Here is a 7,904-nt window from a genome sequence, read left to right as displayed (position 1 = left end):
GCTTATATTTTCTATATTTCTGAAAAATGCAATATATTTTTCATCACACTCTAACAAAGAGTATGAGACTTTGGGTGTCAGTGTACAAAGCGCAAACAAATAGTATTTTCTATATTTTCTATATTTTTTATAATCATTTTCCAACACACTCTAGAACCATCACTTGTGTAGCACAAGGGTGTTCTCAAACCCAAAGTCTCCTTGTGAGATTTTTTATAATCATTTTGCAACGTTTCTAAAATGAGTATTTGAATGATTCAAACCGAAGGAATGCATCGAATCAATTAAATTCGAATTAATTTATTTTTTTTTGAGGAAAAACCAAGAACTGCCATTTGGGTATGCAATGCGCATGAAATGCGTCTACAACGCGTACGTTATGCGTATAACGTATGTACTTTATTTACCACATATAAACCTTCTTAATCGATTTGAATGAGGATTCAATGGTGAGAAACCCTATATCCAATGCTCCCTGATTGTTTATTAACGGGGCGAAGCATTCTAAAAAACTTTGATTCTCCATGTGGTCTAATGAGTCCTCAACCATTGAAGCACAGCACCCACACTCTAGAACCATCACTTGTGTAGCACAAGGGTGTTCTCAAACCCAAAGTCTCATTGTGAGATTTTTTATAATCATTTTGCAACGTTTCTAAAATAAGTATTTGAATGATTCAAACATAAGGAATGCATCGAATCAATTAAATTCGAATTAATTTAATTTTTTTGAGGGAAAACCAAGAACTGCCATTTGGGTATGCAATGCGCATGAAATGCGTCTACAACGCGTACGTTATGCGTATAACGTGCGTACTTTATTTACCACATATAAACATTCTTCATCGATTTGAATGAGGATTCAATGGTGAGAAACCCTATATCCAACGCTCCCTGATTGTTTATTGACGGGGCGAAGCATTCTTAAAAACTTTGATTCTCCATGTGGTCTAATGAGTCCTCAGCCATTGAAGCACAACATCCACACTCTAGAACCATCACTTGTGTAGCACAAGGGTGTTCTCAAACCACAAGTCTCTTTGTGAGATTTTTTATAATCATTTTGCAACGTTTCTAAAATGAGTATTTGAATGATTCAAACAGAAGGAATGCATCGAATCAATTAAATTCGAAATAATTTAAATTTTTTGAGGAAAAACCAAGAACTGTCATTTGCGTATGCAATGCACATGAAATGCGTCTACAATGCGTACGTTATGCGTGTAACGTGCGTACTTTATTTACCATCATAAACCTTCTTAATCGATTTGAATGAGGATTCAATGGTGAGAAACCCTATATCCAATGCTCCCTGATTGTTTATTGACGGGGCGAAGCATTCTAAAAAACTTTGATTCTCCATGTGGTCTAATGAGCCCTCAACCATTGAAGCACAACACCCACACTGTAGAACCATCACTTGTGTAGCATAAGGGTGTTCTCAAACCCAAAGTCTCCTTGTGAGATTTTTTATAATCATTTTGCAACGTTTCTAAAATAAGTATTTGAATGATTCAAATAGAAGGAATGCATCGAATCAATTAAATTCGAATTAATTTAAATTTTTTGAGGAAAAACCAAGAACTGTCATTTGCGTATGCAATGCGCATGAAATGCGTCTACAACGCGTACATTATGCGTGTAACGTACGTACTTTATTTACCATCATAAACCTTCTTAATCGATTTGAATGAGGATTCAATGGTGAGAAACCCTATATCCAACGCTCCCTAATTGTTTATTGACGGGGCGAAGCATTCTAAAAAACTTTGATTCTCCATGTGGTCTAATGAGTCCTCAACCATTGAAGCACAACACCCACACTATAGAACCATCACTTGTGTAGCACAAGGGTGTTCTCAAACCCAAAGTCTCATTGTGAGATTTTTTATAATCATTTTGCAACGTTTCTAAAATGAGTATTTAAATTATTCAAATAGAAGGAATGCATCGAATCAATTAAATTCGAATTAATTTAATTTTTTGAGGAAAAAATCAAGAACTGCCATTTGTGTATTGATTGCGTATGAGATGCATCTACAACGCGTATTACATGCTTATATAGTGCGTACTTTATTTACCCACATGAAAACTTTTTATATATTTTATGCACAGATAATTTACATATATCAGTTATTTACACAAACATAAAATATAAAAAGTTCATTTCAACGAAGAACAAAACAATCCGTAGGCAAATTCTGTTATATACATTGGCTTTTTTTCCTGCCAGTCTTTACTGTCTCTCCAATTTGAGTTCTTTTGTCGAATATTATTTTCCATGTATTTGCAAACAAATATTTCGCAATCTGTATTGTTGGTCTGAGTTGGTGCATTCTTCATTGTCTTGAAACTCCATTTTTTGATATTCTCATCAAAAGCTTTTTTGCAATCCCTATATAAGCTTGCAATCTGAACAATATATGGAATATAATTTAGTTCACTGAAAAATAATTTTGAAATTTTCCAGCAATATAAGCTTACAATAAAACTCACAATCTTTATAGCAATACTTCTATGCATATGGTTGGGTACAGAATCGTAAAATTCCCACTTTCTCTCATCTCGGTAACCAACCAGAAGCGTCCGGTGTGAACCGTCAATAATTGGATTAATTATAAAGTTGCATGAATAAATAGAACTGTAGTTTACATGTTCGATGAATAATTTCGAATTTTCATCATCCTTCTTGTAATGCTGCAAGAATTAGATATAAGAATAAAATAGTCGACATATTTAATTATACATCAAATTAACTAGTATACTAACCCAATACATTGGTGAGATGTATAGAAATTTATGATACAGTTCTGGTGAAATTTTAGACTTCTCAGTTAATAAAATGGCAAAGGAATCAATATGATCATTGTCAATGTATGAATCAGATAATATTTCGTCCATCCCTCGTCTTGAAATTATAACGTTCCCAGCTTGAAATATTTCTTTGCTACTGAAATCATTAAATAAAAATTACGCATTAGGTACGAATATAAAACACAATGTATACGCAATCCATACGCAAATATTATGCACACAGCACGCAGGTAATACGCACACCATACGCACACAATACGGAAATAAAATACATGTCAAGATATTTTTTATGTTTTCCCTTATAAAAAGTTCTTTCACTGGACTCAACATCAACAAGCCTCTGAAGTTAACTGTAGGACTTGCAGGGTAACCCTTTACTATAACATCATCAACATTGATTACTTCTTTTATTTGTGGAACGTTTTAGGCAGGTTTTGGGGAAGGAACAGTTTCTTTTGTGGATGATTTATCTTGGAGAGCTTCTTTGCCAGTTTCTTCTTGGGGGGCTTCTTTGGAAGGTTCTTCTTGGGGGAGCTTCTTTAGAAGGTTCTTCTTGGGGGGGGGGGGGGGCTTCTTTGGCAGTTTCTTTTTGGGCAGGTTCTTCTTGGATGTGGTGTACCCTTTTGTGCTTTTTGTAAACCATTTATGATTTTTTCTTTAATTTCTTCTTTTTGCTAACCCTTTTAGCAGCCTGGGTCATCTCAACATCATTGATTTTTTCTGGGGCGTCGGTCTTGCTGTGTTCAGATGATATCTGAATATTCTTGGGGGATGGAATTGTATGGGGAATGAATGATGAGGAGGAGGGAGCAGCTTGCTCATCAGGCTTAAGAATTCCTTTAACAATGCAATGTTGGAGCTTGTCATCAATAAGATCAACTCTTCTCACAATTTGTTCAAAATTCTTGCTCATCCTAGCTTCAAATTCTTGGAAGAGTTTGACCATGGACTCCTGCATAATCTTTATTACTTTCTTTTCAAGATCATCTAATGATTGGGGTTGGATTTTCAATTTGGATTTGGGTTCGGGTTGCTTAGGAGATTGTGGGGGGAGATGATGTTCAGGTGTGTTAGTTTGAATGGATGAAAGAGGGGTTGATGGATATTTCTTTATACCCAAGAGATTAGATTCTTCAGGGGTAACTCCTTGGATGTCAGCAAAAATATGTGAAAAATTAATCTCAAATAAATACGCAAATCTAAACGCAATTATATACGCAATATATACGCAAATAAAACTCAATGTTCTCGCAATATATACGCAACTAGTACGCAATCCATACGCAAACCGTACGCAATAAATAAGCAATATATAAAACTATCCATAATATATACCTGTCTTCTCTTTAAATTAACAAATAATTTATCAGTTTTCTCAGTGTTATATACAATGTCATCACCCCATCGAGGGAAATGGGGCCTTCTGTCAGGGTACTTCGGGAGATGAATGGAAGTGTGCTCTAGGAACCAAACATGTATAAAATTGAGATATTCTCAGTAAATTTTAGTAAATCCATCAGTCAAATTTAATATTCAATTATAATTATTTTAGCACTCACAATTAGCAGTGACACAAATCCATTGACATAACCTGCTGGCCTGTTCTTTGAGATCTTCAAAGATACATTATTAAAATTTTCAACGAGGCATTCCCAAATTGACCATGCCTAGTTAATTGATGAAAAATCATCAACATTATTTGCTATTGTCTTTAACATCTTAGGAACTTTAAAGTTGCATTGTTGGAAAAATAAGTTAGAGCATAAATACATAATAAAAGTTCTCAATATAGTATCTAGGGCGCTTTCTCCAGTCAACTCAAGCATTTCAATCTTAATATCCTTTGAAGTGATTGTTGAAGTGGGCAAGGTCATCCAGGTAATCTCCTCACCTCTGTTTGGTAGACCAGTAAGGAGTGTCACTTCATCAGCTGTGAAAGGTACAACATGGCCCTCTATAATAAAACTTTGCTTTTCAATACTCCACATTGTCAGCAGCTGGTAGATTAGTGGGACGTTTTGCTCAAATCCAGGAAAATAAAGAAATTGGTAAATATTCAGGTCCTTCAATTTTTCTTCAACTTCAACAGGAATTATCTCGGAAAAAGTATCACACATTGTTCTAAATGTCGAAATATAGCATCTATAAGATATATGACGGACGTAAATCTGCGTAAAATAAGAAAATATAATTATTTTAGAGAAGCAGGTGATACGCATTCAGTACGCATATAAAACACAATAAAATATGCAAACCATACGCATATTATACGCAAATTATATGCAACGTGTACGCATACTATAAGCGTAGTATACGCATACTATACTCAGTGTCAACACAATCTACGCAAAATATAAGAAAAGTATCAGCAGAATCTAGGGTTTTTTACACTTATCGTTTTTCTTTTTTTGGAAGTTTACTTTTATGATTTAAAGATCTCACCATTTTATTATAAAATGTTAGGGTTTTTTCTTCAACATATACGCATAAAATAAGCGAAATATACGCAGATTATACATATTGTGCACAAAAGAAAGTACGCAGAAAGAATGAAAATGGTGAGATAAATATAATCTTTTATAATTACTCGGAATGATTTTATTTTATTTTTTGGTTTCTTCAGCAAATACGCATTGAATACCAAAGATATCCGTAGTTCATTTTATGTCAATGTAAGAATTTACGCACCTTTCTCTTTGCAGGCGAGTCCTTTCCCTCGTCCATGATGAGCAGAAGAGATTGCTTGAGGAATTCAGAAGATGTTTTTTGCAGGAAGCTCGGGAGAACTGAAGCGAATGGACTAAATACGGAATTTAGAAAATGTTAAAATTTTTCGCCTTTTTCATTGTATTTACTAGGCGGGCCTTGTGTTATTTAGTCTCGAAATGACAAACGGGTCGGACCTTACTTTCCACGTTAGCACGCCACGCGTTATGTTTTTATTGGCTACTATACTCGACCGAACACATCTTTGTGATCGGATTCCACACATAACAATTTCTCACTTCGCACAGGCTCTATTATAGGGCCGGTTTTTACAATCACCCCTTCTTATAAAAATTGTGTTCTCAAAATTTAAATGCAAGAATAAATATACATACCTTAATTGAATAAATGTGGATATTTATCTCTCATTTCTAATTCTTTCTCTAAAGTGGCATCTCTTCTTATTATATGCTTCCATAAAATCCATACAAATGCCATCATTTAATGTCTCAATTGTTTCGCATCATATTCTAGTACTTTATATATTTTAAGTCAGACAATTGATTTTGGTAAAATTCTTTTTGATTCATTTAATATATATTTTCAAAGCACATATATATATGAAAAATATGATGTCTATCTTGCATGTGCACTAGCAAATCTACTATGTAAGCCATATTTCTAATTTTTTCAATGATTTCAAAAGGTCCAACAAATTGTGGGCTCAATTTTCCAGTCTTTCTAAAATATTACACACCTTTCATTGGACTTACTTTAATAAAAATAAATTCACCAACTTCAAATTCAACTGGCCTATGATTTGCATCATAATATATTCACCGCCTATCTTATATTTCCTTCAATCTCTCTATGATCAGTCTAGTCTTATTAGCAGCATCATCTACCCATTTAGTATCAATTACTTTTCTTTCACCTATTTCTACCCAATACAAAGGTGCTATGCATTTTCTTCCACAGAGAGCTTCATATGGTACATGAGAGGTGAGCTTCCTGCAATATTTTTTCTCTAAGTTATTGATGCATTTTATTACCATATAGATGAATTGCATAACTAGAGAGGTGAGCTTCTTGTAATATTTTTTCTCTTAAATTATCAACATTTGGACCACATATTCTACCTTTATATTTCAACAATTTGTCATCATTCAATACAAAATTTTCTAGTTGTTCTGCCTGAACTTTCTTCATATATATATTTTTTTAATTTAATATCTGAAGATAAAGAATTGTGTATCATATCCTTTAATGTTGATTAAATCACCAGCTAATTTAATAATATAAAATTTACATCTTATAATTTTCAATCTTTTCATATATCTAATTATCTACTCCTATTATGTAAGTAACCAATTTGTACATCCAAAAATATTTCTACTTAATGCATCTACAACTACATTTGCCTTTCTAAGATGATATTGTATATTCAAATCATAATCTTTGACAAGCTATAATCATCATCTCTATCTTAGATTAAGCTTTTTTTGATTAAATATGTATTTAAGACATGTGTGATTTGTGAAGACTTCGCATCTAACACCATATAAATAATGCCTTAAATTTTTAAGTATAAAATTAATTACAACTGCTAATTCCAAATCATGAGTGGGAAAATTTCTTTCACGAACTTGTAGGTGTCTTGAAACTTATGCCACCACTTTATCATGTTGCATCAATATATATCCTAATTCCATTAATGAAGCATCACAAAAAATTTGGAATCTTTCTGTATCCATCTATAAACCTCCAATAATAACCAGCAAGATCCAAAAAAACTCCTCACTTATGAGACTCTAGTTAGCCATGGTCATTCTACAATAGCTTTGATTTTATTCTGATCCATTAAAATAACTTCACCTATAATCACATGCCCAAGAAAATTAATGATTTTTAACCACAATTCATATTTTGAGAATTTGAAATATAACTTATTCTCCTTGAGTGTTGCAACACTGTAGCTGATAATTGAAATGAATATCTTCATGTCTTTAATAAATAAAAATAATATCTACAAATATATTCATAAAATGGCCAAAAAGGTTTTGAAATTTTATTCATTAGATCCATAAATAATGCAGGAGTATTCATTACCCAAAATGGCATCGCTATAAATTCATAATGGGTATATCTTATTCTGAAAGTAGTTTCAGCAATATCTTCTTTATTAATACGTAGCTGATGATATATAGAATGAAGATCAATTTTAGAGAAAATTATTGCTCCCTCAAGCTGATCAAATAAGTCATCAATTATGGGCAATGAGTACTTATTTTTAACAATAAGCTTATTTTATTCTTTGTAATCAATACACATGCTCAAATTATGATCCTTCTTCTTTACAAACAAAATGAGCTTCCTAGCGTGAG

This window comes from Dendrobium catenatum, unplaced genomic scaffold (assembly GCF_001605985.2).
Source record: "Dendrobium catenatum unplaced genomic scaffold, ASM160598v2 fragScaff_scaffold_925, whole genome shotgun sequence".
Classification (NCBI taxonomy): Eukaryota; Viridiplantae; Streptophyta; class Magnoliopsida; order Asparagales; family Orchidaceae; genus Dendrobium; species Dendrobium catenatum.
This window is presented reverse-complemented; position numbering follows the sequence as displayed.